This window comes from Pteropus medius, unplaced genomic scaffold (assembly GCF_902729225.1).
Source record: "Pteropus medius unplaced genomic scaffold, Ma_sr-lr_union100, whole genome shotgun sequence".
In the NCBI taxonomy this organism is placed as follows: domain Eukaryota; kingdom Metazoa; phylum Chordata; class Mammalia; order Chiroptera; family Pteropodidae; genus Pteropus; species Pteropus medius.
Window position 1 is genome coordinate 5,351,061 of NW_024352783.1, and position 25,466 is coordinate 5,376,526.

The window sequence follows — 25,466 nt, forward strand, 5'->3', positions numbered from 1 at the left end:
TCCTCTCCAATATCATAAAATTGACTGTCTCTTAGTTAGACCCTCTCCTCTCCAAATTGTGTACATTTTCTTCTTTTCTTATTCCTTTATCTTCATATGCAACCCGCATAAAAAAAAAAAAATGTGTCTGCCTCCCAAACTTCATTCATACAATTCCTTCCATATCACTCTTCTCAGTTCCCATGATCTTACAGTAAATTTTTCCCCACCGACTTCTTGTGGAAATTGCACCACTTCTTCAGCCTTTTTACTGAAAGCCTGACTATTCATAGGCTTAATTTCCTTGTCTGAAAAATGAAGAGGTTGGACAAGATCATCATTTCTCAAACTGTGTTCTCTAGCACAGTGCCAAGTGGTCGATGTTCAATAAATATGTTGAATAAATAGAAATATATGTACCATAAAAAATGGATTTCATAGACAAATAAGTTTAGGAAGAGTTGAGATAAATGTGTTTAATCTTTACTCTAGGACTTTTTAAACACTAATGTGCTAGTAAACACAATGAAACTCCAAAATCATGTGGTATTCGACATTTAGCAAACATATTGAACTGTGAAATTCATGTTTTGCAGGTTGCCTAGGAACCCCTCCCCTCAAAGAACATACATTAGACTTAATAATTACCAATATTAAATATTCTATGACCGGTTAAATACTATGACCAAGTATCTTAAATAGAAACCCACCCTCCACTCCCATCTTCTCAAGGGAATAAAAGGAGTCTTCAACTTAATCTCTCTCCTCAGCATCTAAGCTCACCTTTTAAAGTTCCCATTATTTAATTATACCAGCAAGTTCAGGTCTCATTTTCATACTCTAATGCTTTCCAGTAGACATTTCCATGGTCTTTAATGACTTTGTAGTTGTATTATTTTTATATATTATCTTAATCAGTTCAATTGCTAAACAAAATACCATAGAATGGGTGGCTTAAACAATATATTTTTTTTTCTTACAGTTCTGAAGGCTAGAAGGTCCAAAATCAAGGTGCCCGCAGATATGGTGTATGGTGAGAGTGCTCTTCTTGGTTGGCAGACATCCACCTTTTTACTATATCCTCACATGGCAGACAAAGGCACTAACTTCATCATGGGGGCCCCACTCTCATGACTGTATCTCAATGTAATCACCTCCCAAAGGCCTCACCTCCAAATACCATTGCATATGAGTTGGGGTGTGGGGAGGCACATTCAGTCCATAGTATATACCAACCATGTCTCTTAATATCCTAGATAATATTCAGGTTAAGGACCTATCTATAACCTTGACCTTGTGTCTATCATATTCCAAGACTTCACTGATAATCTCCATTCTACATGTTAGCCACAAAGGCACAAACTTAGTTATTATACAGCATCAAGCTTTCAAATACTTCCTGCCTTTTGTATGAACATTTTCTTTTGCTACATTTCTCTTGCACACCACTGTTAAACAATTCTCTGACCTCAGGCAAATTTCCCTAACACTGATGCCTGCCAATGAACCAAATCCATTTGTCTTCCCCTGGTGGCAGTTGCACTTCACTCTGTTAAGCTCCACAGTTGGACATATCAAAGTTTCCTTCTACATGTCCCTCCAACCACCACATGTACTTAACGGTTTACTGTACCCACTGTACACTTTTAACTCCTGAGCCATAGGCTATTTCCCTTCTAGGTTCTAGGAAAGTTATTAGGAAAAGTCACAAAGCTGTTCTATCTTGGTTCACCATAAATTCTTGCCAACTAATATAACTAAACTGTTAATGATTCATGATACTCAGAGGACCTTTTACTGATTTCTTATTGATTACCTAAAAACTTCCCTTTCCTCTAGACACACCATTTCTCAAGATGCGAATAGAAGATTGATAGATATTCTAAGAAAGGAAGGTTCCATGGCCATATATATTTGGGGAACATAAGGTTAAATTAAAATAAGCTTGGTTCATTTATTCTCAGAGCCATAACATACTAACATGTATTATGAATCTGCTAGAGGTTGCAACAGTATGCAACATTAACAAGTTTATTTGATATTTGAACCTTTTATCATTGGTTTAAATTTAAATGAATGAATCAAACTTTTTAGTATAAGTTTAAATTTACTTTCAGGATTTCTGGCAGAGGGATCTAGGTAAGCTGTTCACCCAGACTATTTCCTTTTCTTCTTGAGAACATACACCTCATTTATCAACCACGTATCTGCTATGGGGTGGCAATAGTGTGAGAGCAGAGATGATGTGCATCGCTTCGAAGCCTGGTTTGTGAAAACCTCCCCTTCACAGTTTTCTTTATTCTTTTCCACTTCTGGCTGGCACACTAGAGGTGAACCCCAGAGCAAGCTTGGTGGCATGTGTTATGTTAGAAACCTGGGTCCCTCAATCATCACTTGGAGTAGAGTCACCTGACCAAAAACAACTGCATTATTGGTTATGTGAGTGAAAAATAAACTTTTGTTTAGGTAGATATTCAAATTTGGGGATTTATTCAGGGCCAAGACTAGGGTGAGATGAGTGAGTTATTTTCCTCAGGTGCAAAAGTTAAAAGGTCCCAACAACTCAGTAATCAAGATAAATAATATTTTAATGCAACATTTTTTAAAAACCAAAATTGATGTAAGAAATATTCATCATGAACAAAATATCAACATTTTAAAGATAGGATCATCATTTATTTGCTACAGCAGCCATGTTTCCCTAAGTGAGAGAGGTATCCACCATGCACACAGCAACAGATAAACTGTCCTAAAGCACTACTTTGATCCTGTCCCTGCCCTATTCAAAGAGCTACTAGATAACTCTCAACTGCTTAACCAGAGCCCTTAACCTTCAGGTTCCAAAATATTGCAAAATATTGTCCCTATTTAAATGAATCTCATTCTCTGGAAAAAAAAAAAGTAATATAAAAAACTTCCCTTTGAATAAATTGCATTCACTTCTATCTTTATGCTGTGCTTCAATTGTTTTCCATTATTAGATTTTCATTCTTTCCCTTCTTCATCATACTAAAGCCTTCTCAGTTAAGATCCAACTATTTCCCTCAAGTGACTTTATCATAATGATCTATTTGCCTTGAAGCATTTCCTCTCTCTCTTTTATGTTTCTCATATAGTTTAATTCAAGAATTACTGCTTAACATTTTAGGTCTGAATCTATCCAAGTAAACTACACAGTTTGTGAAAGTAAAAACCAGGTCTCAATCCTCTTTTACCCCCACATACAGAGACACCAATTGACAGGCACTTACTGATTTGATTTAGACCTAAGTTTATGGCTGTCTGACTGGCAATTGCTATATTTGATTCCTGAACACTTTAATTTTCCCTTGGCTAACCACAGTACTTATAATCTAAGTATCAGGTATGTCAGGGGAAAATACGGCTGCAGCATTGATCAATACAACTTCCCCAGGAAAGCATTCTCAAGGGCAATGTTGAAATTGGTGTGGATGCGATGAGGTTGGGAGACTCTTTCTGCCTTTCCTTACGTGGCTCACTTTGGCTCTGTCACCTCATTTGTAAATTTCTTTATATAAAAAAAATTCCCATCTGTACTGGAATGTGTTTTTCTCCAGAACTCTTCCTACTGGCTGGAAGGATAGTGCCCAAATCTACTTTCATGACTATTCAGTGCTGCATTTGTTCTTAATGTCTGGGCAAGTCTGGGGGACTTTTTCAAATGCAAATTAAGAGAAAGAAAGATACAGCAAAAACTTCCTCGTCCAGCTGCATCAGCAGCCCTTGTACTTGAGAAAGGGAAATGGAGGCAGATTACGGTGAAGGGTTTCCCAAGCCTTTCCTTTCCCACCAAAGAGTTTGGGCCTTGACTAAACCCAATTAAGTAGTTCTCCTGACGAATACTGCTTCCTCTTTAGCAGGGAGGAGAATTGCAATCGATTGCCTAGAGACATGGCCTTTCATTGTCATTTAGACTTCTAGTTCCCTGGGTCTAAGGCTTCCTGGTTTTTCCATGATCAAGTTAACTTAAATTCTTGTTGTTGTTATTGTTGTTGTTTTTCATGGTACGAAGTCTACACAATAAGTAAGAATGGCTTTGGTACAAAGCTGTATACAAAATCCAGAGCCCTATTAATGAGAGATTAGATTATATCTCTAAGGCAGAATAGAGCTGGAGCCTGTTCTTCTCTTCAACTTCTTGTTGGTACTGACAGTGTAGGGTAGGGGAGAGGTGAGTGAGTAGGGAGTACTGTAGTTTCACAGGACAGGAAACTTGGCACCACCTGGCCTGACAAGTACAGCTTTGGGATGACCAAGTAGAGCTTCTCTATGGATCCTGTGAGGGAGAAACTGCTTGCAGAAAGTAGGTTTCCATGGTTGTATCCGCTAATGGTGAAGCCCTCATAAGTCATCAGGATTTAATGGCATTGATAAAGCTTTTTTTGATGATGATACCATGCCTTCTCTCTTTGCTGAAAAAACTAAGATCTCTGCCTGTGGTTCCTTCAGGGTCCTCAATACTTGTCCATGTACCAGAATTCTAAAAAACAATTTAAATCTTTCTAAATCTCTCTGAGATTAAATCTCACCAATCAAGTTCCCATCCATAGTACTCCTTGCTTTAAAAACTTTTCTTCTGAGGTGCCTCTGGTCAGCTTATGAATGCTTATAAAGTTCTTCCTAGGCACATGAGATAGTATCAATTTCTTAAAAATATTTTTTTAATTCAATGTTCCTAACCTCACTACCCTTTCGGGTAAGTAAGTAAGCTCTTGGCCCAACTACCCACATCTTTATCAAAGATTCCTTAAAATAATATTCAGAAGGAATTTTATTCCTTGGATACCCCTTATAGACTGGGATATTAGCAATCGACAATCTAATAATTTTCCTATAAATACTCTAGGCAGGATTTTGCAAGGAAAATTAGACACCAACATAAGGAAACAGTTTCCCTGATATGATTGCCAGCAAGTGTGGAGGCTGGAGAAGTCAAGGAAATCAGAAATTCAAAAGGAAAAAGAACATTCTTAGTGAATTAACCAGTTGGGGACTTCCTGCTTCATAAACAAGACATCTTATCCACTTGATTAATCATAGGTTTATTTCTTTTTGGTTATCTTGTTAGTTAGTTTTGTTTTGTTTTGCTTTGTTTCCAAGAGTTTCCGTTGAGAAGGTAGCCTGTGCTACAGGCAGGACTCAGGCTCAGGGCTTCCACCCATCCAGCTCTAAAGCCCATGGCCAAAGTCCAGTGGTTTGGACAGCTCAGAGCCTTCCATCTATTATAGAAAAGTAGGAGAAAATTCACAGCACTCAAAGAAGTAATTGTTAGTTATTGCTCTACTGGTTCCAATTTTAGTAGCAAATGAACAATGTACAATGTATCAAGCTTATTAAAAATAAAAAAGAGAAATAAAAGCTCTCATAAGGAGAATGGCAAATCCACCAAGTTTTCCAAGACAAGTCATTACCAGAGCTGCCACTTGACAGTGCCAGCCTGCACGGTGCTTATGTCTCTGGAATATGGCCCCCAATGAACACTCAGCAGTCAGTTCATAGCTCTGACCCACATACAGCTGATTATTGCCTTCCTTGCTGAGTGCTGGTGACTTAGGAAATGTCAAGTCCCAAACCTACAAAGGCAATCTAGTTAGAAGCATGTTCAATCTTCCTTCAAAAGAGAGATAAGGCAAAGGTTTGTTTTTTGAGCAGAAAGAGGAAAAGTTCACCCAGATTTTCAAAACCTGCTGGGGTGGGTAAGACACCATCCTTGAGGTTGTAACAGATGCCACCTCCTGCTACTATCTATCCACCATCAACTCCACAAGGCCTTCTTATCCTGAAACTAAACTATAGCAATATCGTTATAAGCTATCTCCCTGCAGGCAGACTGCCCACCATTCAATTCCATCCTGAATCTTAGTGCTGCCAAATTACTCTTCCTTAAACCCCCTGAAGATGGTGTTACTGAAAATCATTCCGTGGCACCTGACTGATGAGCAAATAATGAACAAACATTTCAGTCTGGAATTGACAGATGACCACAATAAAGTCCCAGACCACCTACCTCTTTAGTATTACCCACTCCTCCCTAGCTGAGACCCACATTTCTGCTGACCCGAAGCACCTATGGCTGCCTGAGCACAGACTGAACCTACATGTCTCTTCTGAGCCATTTGTCTTTCTGGAGCTCACCCTCTTGCCAGTCCACTCTGGAAAGCCTTCCCCAAACCTTTGCTCTTACGATCCTACCACATGGTTCATGAAGTATGGAAATGAGAACAGTAAAATGGAGAAGTGTAATCCACCCTTGTTTAAAGGGATGTCATACTGAACAACCATTTTACTTACACATGTTCAACTTGGCAACAGAGGAACACAACTGAAATACTGCAGGGGACTCAACCTGTCATTTGCTGGGAGTTTATGTCCTAGAAAGTAAGGAATGGATACGGTGACTCGCCATGGGTCCTACGGGTCTCACTTCTCCCAGGGCCCTTCACAGGGGAAGCACCTCACCTTGCAGCACTCTAGACTTGACTGAAGAGTTTCTCAGGTAAATGACTTTATAAGACCTTGTCTTACGTGTAGAGTTTTAAGACCTAACACCCAAACAAGACACAATTCCCCTATGACATAAATGTGGTACTTTTAGATGAAAGAATGAAAATAAAAAAGATATTTATATTCAGCAGAAGGTGCCGAGACAAACCACTCAACTATCTGAGATAAGAAATAAAGTTCCATCTGCCCCTCAAACCACACACAAATGTAAATTCCAGATATGTTAAGAGTTACATGTTTATATGAGTATATAATAATATATGCAAAAAGTTATAAACAGAGATGAATATGCAGTAATTCCTGGAGAGGTGTTTTCTAAGCATGAAAGTGAAGAACAAATCATGAAGGTAAAAGGTACCTTTGACTTCATTCTCACCCCTCCTTCTCACATCCTTCATCCAATCTTAAGCAAAATGACCAAAGAGAGATAAAAATGTGAAAAATTCCTCCTTCAGTACTGAAAATTGGTGAAGGGTAACCTCTGCATGCAGCTTCAAGGTATTCCTACAGATATGACACAGATGGAATCAAGTTAAGGGACGTACCTAGGGCCATGGTACTTGAGTATCTTTCCTAAAACAGCAGTGTGTGTGATGAGCAGTAAGTAGGGGCTATCCTAGAAGAACTCCTTGAACTTCCCTAAATTTAGAAAGAGTTAGAAAGCAAGGAGAATCTTAGAATAAACACAGAACTATTCAGAAACTCAATGGCAATGGTACATGCACCCAGTGGAAATTTTCACTGAAAGAGCAGGTAGCAGCAGTACATTAAGTTGCTCAGACACAGTCATGTTATATACACACATAGAGAAGGCTCAGCCACACCAAAGTTAAATAAACAAAAAGAAAAAAGTCCCAATAAACAAAAGCCCACATAAAAAGCAGCCACCTAGCACAGCAGATTCACAAAAAAAGAGGAGGCGGGCTGAGGGGTACCCCAGAAACGTTTCCCCCGTGGACGCTCTGAGATGCGGCCTCTTTTTCTCTCCTCTCAGTTGCTGAGTCAGTTCATTAGAATGGATTTGTCATTAACTAGACCTTCTATTTATTTGGGATGAATCACACATCCTACTTTTTGAGCAAATTAAAGGCCTGAATAAAACCTTGAACGGTCAAGTATGAGTCAACAGAAAATAACCAACATCAGTTCTAGAAAGAGAGGCCATAAAATTAAAAGAAAGGAACAAAGCAGTAAAGAAAAAGAGACAACAAAGATATGTTTTGAAGAAGAAAAGAAGAAGTATAATAAACAAACAAAACTAGAAATTTTAAGTGATTCTTGCCAAAACACTCACAACATTTAAATATGGACTTTATAAAATCAGTGAAAATATGAAATACTAAGGATAAGGCAGGCTAAGAAGCTATTTGAGAAGTAAAGAGACATGAAAAGGGGATAGGTGAAATAATTTTAAAAAACTAAAAATGTAGAAATAGAAAAGTTCATTTTATTGTGGAAGCCAAACTTGAAGTTTTTTGGTTTTTCTTTTTCTTTTTTTTTTTTGCCACACTTGCCTCTATGTGTGTGTGTGTGTAAATGTATATATATTTTTGCTAAACCATAATAGAGTTAATTGCAGGCATTGAGACACCTCACAAGTAAGTACTTCTACATATATCTCCTAAGAAAAACAAAAACAAAAACAAAAACAAAAAACATTCTCCTAAGTAATCATAATACAATGATCACACCCAAGATATTTCCCATTGAGACTTTTTTTCATCATAACATGTGTGTCTGTGTTTTTGGTTTGGAGTGTAAGGTTTCCATTTGTCTGGATACCCTTGCTGATGATGCCCATGCTAACGTGAGCTGACCTCTTTCAGTGCAAAACAATATAGCTCCATTACTCAATATCATGGGCAAATATCTCTAAATAATTAAATATTATAATTCTATTTTACTCAAAGCACAATTGCAATATTGCCTATTAAAGAACCTGATAATGAACTAAAATTCTTGTACTACAGGAAAACCTTTTTAAATGTTTTCTTCTTTTAAAAGATAAAGACACCAAAGTGAAATTCAGACTTAACTTCCAGCAATATCTAGCCAAGCACAAAACCTTAAAATTAGCCTCTGGGAGAATATAGGTGTGAAAGAACCACTAAGAGACGAGAGACAAATTGCTTCCATCTCCCTCATTTCTGTTCATAGCACGGCCAAGCAGAGGTCCCCATCCCTAGTGCCCATTAGAGTTATCTTGGGATATCTGCACAGATACCTTGGAGCCTACCTCAGACCCATTAAATAGGGCTCTCTGGGGCAGAGCCCGGGCATCAGTGTTTACCAGCTCCTCAGGTGACTCTCATAAGTAGCCAGCTTTGAGACACAATGCCCTGTAGGAATGGGAGCTCAGACATCGGCTGCAGCTGTGAATTTTTGTCCACCTCCAGCGAGCATAGTAACTCCAGTCTTACGTTTTTTTCTTCCTGCTGTGGATTTTCCCTCCAGCGTTCACTCTGAGATACTGCCAGGCCAGAACCATTCCTAAACACACTGGCCGCAGACCTCCCACCAGGCTGGAGACATGGGGGAATTCTAGCAGGAGGTGGACACTGTAGCAGATGGCAGACCTTTCGCTCACACAAGTGTCCAAAAGACAGAGCGGTGCATTTTGCCAGCACTAACGTCCTAAACAGGTGAAAAGAGCAGGAACCAAGAGCAAAATCACAATGCGATGTGCTGGTCTGAGTGGTGCTGAAGGCACTTTTCTCAAAAAAGTTTTTGGCAATGACAACATTCTCTCTATGACAGGGAGCTCAGCCACAGAAGAATGCCATATATGACACTGCATGCTGCCGATGTCCCTTATGGACAGTTGAATCTTCTAGCAAAGCCTTGAGTTGGTGAGACCTCTACATACCTAAAAATGGGAACATACGGAGGATCTGACTCATCTCTTTTTTCCCTCAATTCATGGCAATCACCACCCTGTAACTTAGGCTCTGTATCTACGAAAGGGGAGCCTGCAGCGTAAAAGAGTTTATTAATTTCCTACCACATACCAGAGATGAGTCAGACACAGGTTTGGCCTGGAGGAGTCCAGAATAACTCATTCTGCAAAATGCAGAGACAAACATGTCTACTTTGGACAGAAAGACACCCAAGTCCATGCTTTGGACGCTTCACATCCTGTCACCAGTGTGGTGGCAGGGGCACACATGGAGAAACAGCGGGCCGGGGATAGTAACCCTATCTGATTCCTGACATTGCAGGCCCCTCCCACACCCTCAGATCTCCCTTACATCCTGGGATTGAATGGCCCTATAAAAATGTCCAGCGTGAAAGACAGATTCAAAAACTGAAGAAACATTATCCTGATGGAAGTCCTTTAACATCCTCTATTCTCTGCCTTCAGGCCCTTCCCCCAAGGCCCCACCAAACCTGCCCCCACCCCTGGCCAGGCAGAGAATTTATGGGCTGTAAGTCTTGTTTTTCTACATTGATGGAAATCACTGGCAAACATTTCCACTCGATCCAAAGAGTCAAATATCAAGGCACCCAGCTGAGCTCCAGGAGTCAGGGTTTATGAAGTCAATCAACGTGCCCTGTGACTATAAAACATCTTATAGTTACTATGACAGGACAGTATTCAAGTTCATAAAAAGATGATTTTTGTCTAACTTTCATTGCCTAGAAGGCCCTAGCTTCTTTTACAAGGAGATTGTATATCAGGAGCGGATACAGAACCTGAAAAGCTAAGTCAACCAGCTGTTGTTTGCTCACTTTGCTGGGGTAAAGTAGTCAAATCAGACTTAAGGGTCCCAAACAATATCCCATAGACCCTTTGGGTACACTGAAAGTGGGGGAAATATGTACCTCTTATGTCGTATGCTACAGATAGAAGGCAGGGGTTAGGGAACCCATTTTACCTGAACTCCCAGCCCCTACCTCCTCCAGGGTGTCAGGACCCCATGTGGAAAGGAGGAAAGTCAGTGATGAACCTCTCCAACATGCCACCAGAACCCTGGAGAAGGTTGAATCACAGGCCATCTTTTCAGGGTGGCAACTGTACTGAAAGAAACTGAAGTTGGAGTACAAGGAAGTGGAGGGATTATGCTGTGGAGGTAGGGTAGGGAGTGGGGGTAGGGTAGAGAGTGGGGGTGGGGTGGCAGATTCTCCATTCTTTCAGTTACCTGAATAATCTCTGTATTGGTCAGTACTCATGTTATGTTTCACTCAGATCATTATGCACAAGGCCTTTATGTTAACTGGAGCCAGGGCAACTGGAGTAGGTTTTTTATAGGAATCTAAAAGTAGGAATCTAGGCAAACAAAATGTCAGAGATGCCCAGCTATTGTGTTAATCTGGGGGAGAGGGGGATTTAATTTTCTTTATCTCTACAGTAGATTGACAGGTTGGATATTTAGAAGTTTCTTTCCAGCTCCAATACACTCTGCCACTAGAAATCACCAAGTATATGGAATCCAGAAGATTTTAGCCTAGCAAAGCATCACAAAATGGCCCTCAATGTTGGACTGAAGGCTGTTGTTCTCTTTTTTTGGCTCTGGAAATCTGTCCCAGGTGAACTCAGCTGGAGCCCCTTCCTGTCCTCAATCTGTGTTTCTAAACTTTGTAAATAATTGTAATTAACTGTGAGAAGGCAATTTAAAATCACAAAATTACAACTGTTAGCATTGTTGCCAGGCATAAAGTTTTTCTGAATTATCTTTGGTCCAGTCCACTACTACACAATAAAATATTTGGACTCATCCCATTGACCAAAAAGCTGTATTGTCATTGCTCTGTAGGAAGCTAGAAAGTTTAGGATTTGTTTTAGGAAGTTTTTAATGTCAATCCAGGAAAAGCAATTCTTCCATGAGTAGCACCTCAGGACATGTGTTAATATATGTTTCTGTATACAGATCTCTATTCTGTCTGTGCACAGCAACACGTTATTTTATCCCTTGGTGTAGAAGATACTAGAAATGATGTGCGTGGAGGAAGTTCGAAAGGAGTAGAGAATTTTCTCCAAAGACCCAGGTTCTTTTTGATGCAGACCTATTTTTCTAAGGAAGTTATCCAATCTATTTGATTACTTAATAAATTTGAATTTTTTTTGGTCTTATTGGATAGATCGAGTTTATTTGTATTTTGGTTTACCACCTCTCCAGTTTGAAGTTATATTTATTCTTTTAGTGGTTACATTTAAACGTTTTGTATGATTGACTTAAGAAAATCTAAAGCTGATACCCCTACTCTTCTCGCTATCAACACAGACTTTAAAATGCTTTAACATTGTCCCCCATTTCACCTTTCTCTCATTCTCAATAGTAATCTAAACAATTTATTAATTTTATTAACTTTACAGTCATTGCTCATTTAGAAGTACTAGCATGTTTACCAATTTCTTGGCTTAATATTGCTTTTATTACATCATGCTTTCCTTCTGGATTCAGTCCTTCTTGCTAAAGTATATACTGAGTAGTCATTTCAATGAAAGCCTGCATGTAGCTAACTCTGTTTATCTGAAAGTTCTCCATGTTTTGGCCTCTGGAAGTCTTATTAAATGTATCCTGGACCTAGTTAGTCTATTCTGTGTCTATAAACCACCTTTTTCTAGTCCTCCATCTTTTTATCTCTTTGGTAATTTTGTCAAATCTTTCAGTTATTAGTATTTTTCAGTTGTTTTGCTCTGCTGTTTGGTAAATTTATTAGGTTGATCTTAGTTATTACTATGTTTTTCTGCTATTTTATCCTAGCCATTGAATTTTTAATTTTAACTCTATTTTTCATTTAATATTACTTTTCAAATCTTTTTTTTATATTGTCATACTTTTTTCATTATGACTTTTATATTTTCTTTTATATCTTTAATAATTTGAAACAAGCATGATATATATTTTGGAGGTTTGTCTGGGGGTTTGCTGCTTTCCCCTCATGGTTGATTTCCTTCCTCAAGTGACTGAAATCACTAATTGTGCACTCATCTTCGATTGTGGTTATTCATTCTGGAGAAGTCTCCTGAGAACCAAGTTAGGGAAAATTGTCCAGAGCAGTTTCAGTTTTTCTTCTGCCAAAGATACCAGAGGTGTCGATGGTCCTGAGACCAGTCTTTATGTTGACTTCTCAGCTTGCGGTTCTCACACTTCACAGGAAGTATAAACTCAGACCACATGCAAACGTACAGCTCAGAACTGCGGTTTTAATTCCTTGTGGGTGGCTTTTAAATTTTGTCCAAATTCCCATACCCTTGCCCCCGTTTTCTGGTTCTGGGAGGTGAGGTTTTCCAATCCATGAAGGCAAGAGCATGGGGTCTGTCAAGGCATTTGGCATTATGGAAGGGGCATAGTTTTGTTTCTTCTGGCAAACACAAGGCCAAATTCCAGAACCCAGCCTTCCGCCTGCAAGTCCTCTCTCTTACTTACCCTCTGTGGGTTGCTGCAGCCTCAGCCTCCACATACTGTTCTAGCAGGATTTCCTTTCTTTGAGCTTTGGCTTGGTGTACTTGTTTTTGTTGTGGTAGTTGTCATATTTTATGCAACATTCCTATCTGTTTAATGTTAGCTGGCAGAGGGAGGCAGGAATTAGATCACATCTTTCCTTGGCTCAGTCCATCTCTTTGCTGGAAGTGTTTCTCAGATAATTAAAAGTTTTAATTATGAAGCTATAATTGTGCCACATCTCATAAGCGGAAAAGTTAGCCTTCCAACATCTACCGCATTGCTGTAACGCGTGGCAGATACACACAACAACATGAGCCCTCCAGTGGAGACTGCTATGGAATGCTACCCAGTACACAAAGCTGGATGTCCTGAGATGATACAAGAATGAATCAGATGATTCACTCTTCATGTCCCCAGGCTGTGCCCTGCCAGCATCTTCCATTTCCATCTGTCTATACAACCAGTAATGGTTTTTAAGATGTTTATTTTTCACAACTATCAACTTCTGAACCTTTAATGCAGGAGACTAGACCAGAACTAAAAGTCTGGTATAAATTCAATCCTTTGAAAAAGGTAGTGGAGAGGAAAAAGTATAATAGAAGTTTTGAATAGCATAACCAAAAAATCTCAATGCCACCTACCCCTTGTAACATTCCTGGTTTTCACATTCTCTATTCTAAAAATGTAAAATGGGTCTTTAGCCATTCCACACTCCTCCCACTTTCCTGTTCATGTAAGCTGTGTCCTAGATGGGTAGACTGGAAATTCTATTCTGGGAGTTGCCATAATCCAGCTTGGAAGCCAGCACAGTGCAGAAGATAGGAGTTAGCAGGTTAATCAACAGTTCATCTAACTACTCAAAGTTTTCTTACAGCTCAAAAGTGACAAAAATTTCTAGAATGATCAACATTTGACTATTCTCACTGTATTTGTGAGATTCCAGCTGTTACCCAAGGATGCAAAGTAAACGATATTCTTAGGATATAGAAGATAATAAATTAACAGTCAGTGCTACCACTAGGCAAAGAAGGTTCATCACTATGATATTTCAGTTTTTCTCCCAAGTGACTGGTTGTTTCCTTTCTTCATTATCTACCACAAAAATCTCTTCTTGCTTTTTGTTCTAAAATGATAACAACAGATGGTTAGTCCTAATACACCTTATCATCATAAAGGCAATAACACCTTATAAACAATTTTAGAAATAAGAAGAGGAAATAATCACTCATCTATAATTTTAGCAGACTAACATTTTAATGTATTTCCTTTCAATCTATTTTTTTTGCATTATGACTTTATTTAAACAGTCAAAATCATAGTACTATGTGTGTTTTTCATGCATTTAAAGAAGTTCCTAAGCATCTCATCTTTTTTTTCTCCATCATAACAACCCCCTAACTAGAGCAAGGCAAAAATTCTTGGCCATATTTTAAAGAGATGAAAACTGAGATGCTGGCATTTGATGGTGAGTTGTTCAGCATCACGGGGAGAGACAGGAGAAGCTCACTGTTATCAAAGCTCTTTGTAGATGTGTGCAAATCCAGGGAACCCATGTTTGCTACTTCAGCCACACAAACTCATGGGTAGTGAGAATGAGAGCCACAGCTGGAATTAAAGGGAGAAAGGTGGGATGGAGGGTGGCTTTGAGAAGTAGTAATTATGTGTGTAATCAGTGTGTGCCTATCCAGAAGCAATAAAGCCAGCTTTCCTGTGAGGCATTTAGTTTTGAAGGGAATTCTAAAGGAAAAAATTCCCAACAAATACTCTGTGTGATGGCAATACTGGACCAGGTAGATAACCTCTGTTGTAGACTGCTTTGATGAACTTTGCTCATTTGGACCTACAAATTCTGCATATTTAAAAACAAAACAAAACAAAACCTCAGTCTCCTTATTTTTATATTTTATATTATACAGTAGATGCATTATTTTAGCAAATTTGTAACTTGAGGACTACAGGAAGAAAATCTTCCTCAGAGGGCATCTAAGATGGCGTTGGTTACCAATTTGCCAACTCCAATTTGTCTCAATGGTTAATTAGCAACTTTCTCTAACTTTCCCACAGCTCTGCGTATCTGAGAAGAGTTGTATGCCCTGAGGAGTCCTGAAAACATAGGACAAACCACACCGGACAGAGAATAAATAGATGGGAAGGTGTGATAAAACAAGTATAGTAGAGTGTTAAGAACAGAATCTAGGGGATGAGTAGGTGGGTGTTCCCTGTAAAATTTATTTCATACTAAAAATTTTCATAATAAAATGCTGTTTAACAACAAAAACAAAACAGACAGCCTTCAGAAAAAAAATGGTTTCCTAAGTAACAAAATGCTGCTGAATAGATTTTTCATCTCTCTTCACCTCACCCTCTCACCATGTCATTTTTACCTCTATGAATTGCTTGAAAACATTTCTCTAAAGATAACTACATGTGATCAGAAAGCACTGAGCCAAACCTATTTTTGAGAGAACAAAACTGAGTCCTAAAAAGGGAAATTACTTGTCCCAAGTCAAGTCATCGCATGGTAGGTTTAGGAGCAGCATCCCCACACACTTTCTTTCCCAGAGGATGAAAAGCTGGACTTCTTTTTTTTGCGAGACTTTACCTTGAAGGACTAGGAAACTCATGCATTTGGAAATTTTAAGCTGAGGTTTAAAAGAAGTTAGGATGCTAAGAACAACTCATGAACAAGCAGAGGGGATGAGAGAGTGCTCTAATTTGATTCTGTGGTTGATATTGAATTGAATTGAATTGAATTGAATTGGCCGTTATTGAACATTTGGCTTCTATTCATGGAGGCTGGCTCCCTAGAGGAGATGTCCTGGTCATTTCACCTGCCTGATATTTAGACCTAGTCTCTTATTTTAATCTGCTAAGGTCATTTCACCTGCCTGATCTTTAGACCCAGTCTCTTATTCTAAAGGATTTAGAAGATGGGAAATCCAATAGCCATTTTCTGAGTTTCTATCAGGTGTGAGGCACTGGAACAGTAACCATGGAAAATTTTTTAAAAATGAGCAAAACACAGATTCAAGGAGCTAACCATTCTATTAGGGATATAGGAGACATGAAAAGAATAAGTGAAAATTTTATATATTGAATCGCAGAAAAGCGATGACCCTTTTTCTACCATAAGACCATGCTTATTTAACAGCATGATCCCAAAGGGCAAGAGGGATTTTTATGCATAGCTGTGGAGTTCAGGAGGTCCTGAAGAAATAGTACAATACGCTCCATTAAAGTCTTTCCCCTTACATCTGGATTTCAGTCAAAATATTGAACATCCATGTGATTGCTCACCCTGACCTGCTAACTGCCAAATACATTTGATCTTTGGAGTTTCTTGGCTCTTCCTAGCCTCCTTCCTGTCTGCATATAAGATAACCACTATCCCGGCATCCACAGCATTACAGTTGCCCTGTGTTCCATCTGACCTCTCTGAATGGATTTTAAAATATTCTTCCATAACCCAATACCCCCATTAAGGCCTCTTCCAAGGCCTCCTACTCTCCATCTCTTAAAAATTCAATCCATCTATGGTTTCTCCTCTCACTTCTAAGCAGATCACTCCAAGTACACATTTGTAGTGTTATACCTCTGCCTGATGGAAGCTACACCTGCAACTCACATCCTTCACTCTCTGTACATTCAGAATCACACCTCTTTATTCATACTCACTTAGTCTCATCTATTTCCAAACTGATACAATAAAAATTTAGGAAGAGTCATTTTTATCCTCCCAAACCAACCAGACACAAAAATGTGACTATTCTTCCCCTGGTTCAGGTGTTCATTAGCTGTAGCCCAAATGACTGCAGTTGTTCCCTCAGTGAAGCTCCCACCTGCAGTGTGCTCTATGCTACACTAAACCACAACTAATTCAGTCTATACCCACCACCATATCGATCTTCCTAGACATTTAAGGGCACATATCAGTGCCTTGCTCAAAAACTTTTCCATCAGAAAGAAAATTCTAAAATTTTTAAACTGACTTTTAAGATCCATCACAATGAGATTCTAATTTTTCTTTCTCATCCCATCTTACAATACTCCTCATAAACAAAATATCCACTCTAGTTAAATTAATCCTCTTACCACCAACCCACAACAGCACCCCAATATAACTCTCTCTCACTTTGTGGTTGCCCTCCTGGGATTTCTCCTCAGTGTCTCCCTGTATGTCTAACTCCTATCCATTTTAATGGTTCCATCTCTGTTGAGAGGTTTCCTTCAATGTCTTAGCACACAAAGCCCTCTCCTACTCTCTTAACTCTGAAAGTTTCTGATGCTTATCATTTGCATGCCCTCGTTTGGCACTGCACATGCTACTCTATACTGTGATTCTTTCTTGACTCCCCTACCAAATTGCAAGCTCTTGCACTAATGTGGGGTCTTTTTAGAAGCTCAAGAAAGTTGGATAATAATGTTCAAAGTCAGAAAAAAATGGAATTCCCAGCCTCTGTTTTGATTTCATAATTTGCCAATTCATAAGACACACTGCTCAGATGAAGGCAGCTGTGTGCTTTGGAGAAAGAACCACAGAGACACAAGCGTGAATCTGCATTCAGTTGATTCCTAGCCCCAACCAGGGAGTATTTGTGAGCCCTCACTCTCACCCTCACGTGTTCGTGCGCACTCTCTATCTCTCTCTCCCTCCCTCCTAATTATGATGACTTGTGTCAGGAAAAACAATGGGAAACCCATTCTTAACCTTCAACTCCCCACTTCAGCTTACAGCTCATTCTAAGGATCATTCAGAGATTTTAGCTCCTTTCACATTTGCCAAAGAGATTCCCAGACAGCACAAAATTACACCAAGGGTTAGCAGGGAGCCTGCCAATAGAAGCTAAGAAAGGAGGGAAATCATACTAGGAAAGAATGAGCTGAAAACAGACTAACTGCTGGAATGGCTACTAGCAGACCAGCAGGTCTTGAAACCTCAAAAGCTTTCATTGTAAGTACTAAACTTCATTCCTAGCCTCAATGCTGGGTAGCAAAGAGAGGCTACGGTTGGATTGGGAATGGCAGAAAATTTTCCCAGGACAGTGTCACAGAAATGCTCTACTCTGCTGTAGATAGCATGTTAAAACCAAAGTTTTCCAGGCAGCAGATTAAGGCATTCGCACTTCGGATGATCCCTAAAATAGCAGCATCAGTATCATTTGCAAACCCATGAGAAATGCAAATTCTCCGGTCCCACATTAAACCTGCTGAATCTGATTCTCAAGAGCTGGGGACCAAGATTGTGTTTCAATGAGCTCTCCAGGTGATTCTGACGTCCAGTTAGGTTTGAGAAGCACTACCACAGCAAATGGTGCTAGTGGTTGTATTAGCAACTGCTGCATAACAAATGACTCCAGAACTCAATAACTTAAAATAATAGACACTGATTAGCTCACAAAGATTCTGAGGGTCAGGAATCCTGGGTGGTTCTGGCTCAGGTTATCTCTTGAGATTACAGTCCTGTGGTAGGCTGGGGCTGCAGTCACATGGAGGCTTAACTAGGCTGAAAGATCCATTTTTAACTCACTAACACAGCTGTTGGCAGGAGACTTCTGCTCCTCACCAGGTGGACCTCTCTACAGGACTCCTCCCAAAGCATGGCAGCTAACTTCCGCATGTCAAGTTATCTAATACAAAGAGCACTCAAGTTGGGAAGTACGATCTTTTATAACAGAACCATGGTAGCAGCATTCTATTGCTTCTGCTTTATTCAGCTTGTTCTAAGTGAATCACTAGACTTAGCCCAGAATTAAGCTCTACTCCCTGAAAGAAGGCATATCAAAGAATCTATGGACATAACTTCTGAACCACTAGGACAGTTTGGGGGATGTCCACAGAACTTTAATAGCACATAGTATCTGAAGCATTCCGTTTTAATTAAGATCTTCCAGTTACAAAATAAATAAGTCATGGGGATGTAAGACTATAGTTAATAATATTGTATATTTGGAAGTTGCCAATAGAGGAAATCTTAAAAGTTCTCTTCACAAGAAAAAAATTGTAATTATGCATGGTGACGAATATTAGGTGATCATTTTGCAATTAAAAGATAATCTCTGCAGCACATGAAGTCAAGGGTCATCTTAAGAATCAGTTGTTTAATCCTAGAGCAAGCAACTACTCTGGCTTGTTTTTGTTTTTGTTTTTGCCAATAAACTGACTAGTTCCATTAAGCACAATTTTTATTTTAGCACTGGATAAAGAACTAGGCATTTGCTTGGTAGGTTGGCCTAATCAACATGCTATTAATTTGTGGAACTAAGGTTTCTTCACCCTGATTCTGCCTGGCCTGGATTGGATAAGAGCTTGCCAGTCTCTAGTCCTCTAAGCTGCTATGGACTCTTAGTTTCCAATGGGTTCATGGGGTTTCTTCCTAGCTACTCACTATAGAAGGACCTACCTTTCCCACTGCCTTCCACCATGAAAGGCCTTTAGGTTTGGCTGTGGAGGAAACCAGTGAAGCTAACTGTCCTCTCTTGAGAGAGAAGAAGAATGACAGCTTGAGTATTAATGACAGTAAAGCCCACAAGCTTTCCTTAGTCCATAATCTTACAGCACAGTACAGAATACATATAGAATGGTACAATTTCCATCTCAGAGGGAATAAACAAAATCACTTAATTTACCATTCTTGTTTTACAGATGAAAAAATCAGTCATAAGGAAGTCAAGTGCTTGGTGTAAGTTCACTAATTAACAACAAAGCCAGGACTAAATTCCAGACTTCTCTACTAGAAAGTGCTTTTCTAAAATAGGCAATATGATTGCCATCTGCATCAAGTTCAGGTACGCTTCAACTCAACTTTTATGTCCAATGACTATTTTAAGGGTAATATAGAAATGTTAATAACAGCTTCTGTTACACACACACACACTCTCTCTCTCTCTCTCTCTCTCACACACACACACACACACACACACACACCCATACACAGAAAAAGATTTCTCTAAGTAGTTGCTAATCAAATGTACTCTCTCACACCACCAGTGGGAGTATTTGGAATAATTTTTCCAAAGGGCAGTTTTGCAGTTTATACCTGTACAATACTGTTGGGAGTATAAATTCATATAACCGTTGTAGAAATCAACTTAGCAATGTATACATAATATTCATAGCCTTGGATCTTATGATTCTATTTTGGGGAATACAGTCTACATAACTTGTATTCAATATAACAAATAGCACTACAAACAAAGATATCCATCAAAGTACTATTTATAATAGCCCCAAATTAAAAAGCATCTAAAGGCTAAAGGATAAGTAAATTATGATATATTACTAAATTGAGATTTAGAAGTCAATACCTTATTTATAAGAGATCTAACAATGTAGTTAGAAAATATTTATACTACCGCCATAAATAATAAAATCATGATAAATTGCATATATGCCCTGAGCCTAATTAGGTTATATTTTTTAAAATATGTGACACATAGTAAAATTTGAGTAAATGCATCAAATTGGTTATAAGGGTAATCTTTACCTTTTTGCTACATTTTCTGTAATTTGCTACATTTTCTGTAATGAGCATATATATACAGTCAGTTGTGCTAAAATTTCCACATATGCATTTCTATAATAATTGCACTGTATAAAATCACACAATAAAAATTACAGGACATATGGGGAGAACGCAGTTAGGGTACAACAGTCAAAAACTTCATCAGTGGCACGTTTTAAAAAAGATAGGAACCTAAGAACAATAGTAGCACAGTTTTACACACCTTAAATGATTATGGAATTCATAAATACTACAATAAATATGACACTTGACCTTGAAAAAGTCCTAAAGTTTCCTTGTGGAAGTGGGCATTGGAAGGGTTGCAGCTTGTGAGTTATTGTGATGTGGTGGAAGGAGGGTTATCTAAAATGGAACCTAAAAGTTTACGGCCATACCACCCTGAACAAACCCGATCCCGTCTGATCTCGGAAGCTAAGCAGGGTCAGGCCTGATTAATACTTGGATGGGAGACCACCTAGGAAGACCAGGTGCTGTAGGCATAAAAAATAAAAAAAATAAGGGATTGTAAACTGACAAGGCCCTTGCAATCTGTGAGATCAACCAAGGATTGCCTCACCTAAAAATAAATAAATAAATAAAATAGAACCTAAAGCCGTACTCCAGACATGGATGGGTATGACTCATAACTTTTGGTGAACTGAGGTAGCTGGTAGATATTTAAGAGGGGTGTGTGTGTGTGTGTGTTTTCTTGCATGGCTGGGCTTAGCTAATGTTTCTTGTGGATGAAAATGCACATAAACAAATGCAAAATTCACATTATGCTCAATTTCCTAATATATTAACTCCCTGAAACAATTTCATTTTTCAAAACAAGCATCATAGCAGAATTGACTGTATTGTGTTTGTAGTGCATAAGCTTTAATATAAGCTAATAAAACCATATTTCTAAAGTTGTCTAGACACTGTATACTGTCTCAAAACAACTAGTCACATTAATAAAGAATTACTAAATGTGAATCTGCTTGGCAACTAGTAGGCAAAAGAAGCAGATGACCGACAAATATTTTACTCTTCAAATACATTATATTACATCAGTGTTTTGAAGATGAATTTTGAAAGCATTATTTGATGACTAGAACAGCTATGGAATTGTTTTAATAAACTTGGGTATATCATGTAGGTATTGGACTAAATGATCTGGCGGGCATTTCTAATGCTAATAATGAGATTTTATGATAGTGTACTTTTTTCCTTGGTAATAAGGTATTTTATTTTGGATGAGAATAAACAAACTCAGTTTCCAGAGAGCTGAGATTTAGTACAAACTCCATGAATTTCAAACAGGAATTGCCTAGAATAAAAATAAATCCAGTCATACCATTGCGAGTGTAAATATTTCAAAATTACAAAAATATGTTTAAAATACATTTTATATTTTGTTGAAGTTGTGTCTAAGAAAACTGCAAATATGTGAAACATCTCTTATTTCTGTTCATTTTTATGAACATATGCTGTTAAATAGTACAAATTACTTTGTTCTGATTATGGAAGATAACTTATTTCCTTAAACTACTGTCTTAGCATCTTTGTGTCAATAGAAAATAACCCACAGACTCAAACCTTTTTATTTTCTAAATGTCACCTGAGAGCAAATATGAAGTTTTCTTCTATTTTAAAATCACCTTGACTTAAACAAATACAAAAAAATAAGGCCTTTCCTGGGAAACAGTTTTTTCAACTGAACACTTCCTTTTCTCTGATGGATGTTATAAAAAGGGAAACGACTCATTTGGCAAAGTATATAGTACATCATTACTCAAATCTGAGTTCAATAGTTCAGATTTTTAGAGGCCTTGGGGAGGAAGAAAAAGAACTTTCTGTTTTCAAGGAAAATGATTTGCCCAAGCTTTCAAAACTGAGCTAGTATATTCTACAAAATTCTGATAATAGGCACTTATAAGTTCAGACATCGAAATCAATATATTGAAAATGCATACATATCTAATTATTATCCAACTTTCAAAAACTTCCTGTTTTGAAGGACATTGATTTCACCCAAACCTTTAAAACTGTGCTTGCATGTTGTGATAATAGGTATACATAAGTCACATGTTTAAGCTGATATACTCATAGAACTGTTTAAATGAATTATTACTTATTTGCTTTTTTATAAATGAAGGAGAAACATACTTGCAAGAAGAGAGCCAAAATACAATCTATGCATTGATGTAATTTGCTAAACAATCAAGGGGTTGCACATGGAACAAGACATTTAATGTCTAATGGATTTCTAAGCATTTCAAAATAATCACCTTTTACATTTGCATAGCACTGCTCATACATGAGATCCTTTGATTAATGATTTTTCATGCTTCCTTTCCTTGAGAAATCAATAAACTATTATAAGAAACTATATTTGAAATACTGTCATACCTTTCCAAATGCCTTATTTTTCAACTAGCATTACATGTAGAGTAGCCCCTGGCACTTACTCTGATAATGTGCAAGTAGTCTGCACAGTTCATGAGATTCCATCATTTCTTAATTTTGTAGAGGCAGATGATTTGAATTCCTATGACGATGGTATAATTATTCAGTCTCCAAAAATGTGGGGAAATATTTCTCTTCAGAAATGATCAAGTGAATAAAATTATGGTGGAAACTAAAAATTCAATAAACATAGGTTCTGAGGAAATTTACTGGAAACCCACAGCCAACAAAAGGACGTGACCAGAGAGACAGAGGTGGGGAGCAGGTAAAAACATCTCCACATCTGAGAATTTCAGGACTTAGAAACATGTCCAGAAGTATCCACTGAAAATATCAAGGCTGACCATGAACGAGATCTGAAACTGCTTGTACATCCCACTCTGCTGCATGTGGGTCTCTGTCCCTTTATTGGTGGCCCTCTGAAGCATCCATTCTGGGCTCCTTTCTCTTTCTCTTCCCCTCTAGTTTTCTACTTCCTTCTCTGCTGCATTTATGTTGAGTTCTGGTGATGCAATGAAACTTTTCAAAGTTCTGTCATACATGTACAGAAGGTGACACGGCAACCAGCTTTATTTTAATCAGGATATTAGATGAGTAAAGTGAAAATACAGTTATTTGTGTATATGTAAACCTACCAGCTTTTTAATTCTTCAGTTCTCTGTACTGCTCACTCTCTCTCCTTTGCCACCTCCCTCATCCTTTCCAAATGAATCCCCCTTTCTATGTCACCAAGCTATTAAAAGCCCACTCTTAGATTTCTGAGTGGACTGGAAAGGACATTATGGTGAAATGGATTAGTTTTCTGCAATATTCCAATACTAAATCTAGAGAGATGCCATAAAAATAGATCCTTTAGATACAGAAAGTCCCCTTATTTAAGCAATTTTCAGCTTGAAGCATCCTCTAAGCCCTTTCTCTATGAGCTTCTACAAATTGGAAATTGTCACCATCAACTAAATGAGAAATAAAACATTACTCTTTTTCTTTCTTTCTTTTTTTTTTTTTTAGTGTTTTCTCACTGTTACCAAAATTTCCAGAGGATAAAGAAAAATATCAGGAGAAAAACAAAGGATGTTTGATATTTGGATTCATAGTGAAGAAATAAGGATATATAACTGGTGAAAGAATTTTTGATGGTTGAAACTTTTTTAATTTCAGTGTTGGTGAGAGAAAACACAAAGCATTTAAATTTCTTCATTCTCTCATGGAACTTTCAAGTGAGGTTCAAAAAGATGGAGATTCTTAAAAGAAGATTATTTTTCTTTCCACACTTGCAAGACTTTAGCATAGGCTGGTGCAGCGTAGCCTTGAAAAAGAGCCACTATACTTTTAACAAAAATTTCAAGAACATTAAACAGGCAGAGCAGACACAATTTGTGTTCAATAATTAATGTTAGAAACCTTAGCATCCATTTAAAGAGTAGAAGCTACAGTTAAAAAAAAAAGATCTAACTAGAACCTTCTGATTAAAAAGCTGTTGTTCAAGTAACCATGCATTTATAAGCACATTAGTGTAAAAACAGGACATACAAATGCAGTAAACAGGACAAAAACATACTAAATACATTTTATATAAGAAGCTTTATTTATGTAAATGACTATCCATGATGATCTTAAAGCAAGTATGAGGAACCCGTTGGTCAACTCAAGTCCAGCTAAGAAAAGGGAGACAGCATAGATCAGAGATACATGGGTGAAGTTCATTACACTTCCTGTCTCTTCTGAAGCATTTCCATTTACTCATCCACCCATTGCTGGCTGGCTTCTGTCACACCATCTTGTAGTCCATCTTGTCTCAGAGTCACTAATACCTGCCTAACTGATGAGACAAACATTCTTTTGTTTCAGGCCTCTATGCATCCCTTCTGCAGCATTTAAAACCACTGACCTTGAAATCATCCCCACTAGCTCCAACATGTTATTAGGATAATTTTAAACATGGCAAAAATAGGAAGGAATTGTACAACAAACACCCACTTACCCACCAACTAAACTCTAAATACATATTTTTCTATACTTTTATTATCACAAGTCTATGCATCCTTCTAACTATCCATCAATTCATCTTATCATTTTTAGTGCATTTCAAAGCAAATGATAGACATCAATACAGTTCCCTGTAAACATTTCTGCATGCATGGCATAACCTATGGAAACTGTCTCCCTCTGGGGCAAAAATATAAACATGTTTTCCTGGTCCTGCTCTCCTCCTGCCCTCTTCTTGTGCTCTGCTATACGCTTTCACATCTCAGCTATGGTGATGGCTCTCACAATCTCAACAACCATGCCTCGTGATGGCTCCCAATTCTAACCTTATTTGTGAGCTTCAGCTTACTCCAACGATGCGCTTTCTAATTTTTGAGTCTAAAAGAAAGTTGTTTCTTCTCCTTGATACCTGTTATTTCTTTCTCTGTTCTCTATCACAGTAATAATTACTAATAAATACACCTGACCTAGAAATAGTCTCTCATTTCTTCTCCTTTCCTCATTGCTAGCATTCCACAGAAAATTTTATAATTCCCATTACCAAAAAGTCTAGCGAATCTTTTCCCAAGCCCCATGCCTACTGCACTGCTGTAGTTCAAGCCTCATCATTCTTCCTTTAGGTTTCTCAATACCCA

At 38.1% G+C, this 25,466-nt stretch overlaps 1 protein-coding gene and 1 non-coding gene across 2 annotated transcripts in view; one reads left to right on the plus strand and one right to left on the minus strand.

Moving 5' to 3' along the window:
- Positions 1 to 25,466, minus strand: part of HS3ST3A1 (heparan sulfate-glucosamine 3-sulfotransferase 3A1) — an 89,028-nt gene that overhangs the window by 49,149 nt on the left and 14,413 nt on the right. The window lies entirely within an intron of this gene.
- Positions 20,776 to 20,894, plus strand: LOC120589945 (5S ribosomal RNA). Its single transcript, XR_005649587.1, has one exon. It is a non-coding gene; the product is annotated as a 5S ribosomal RNA (ribosomal RNA).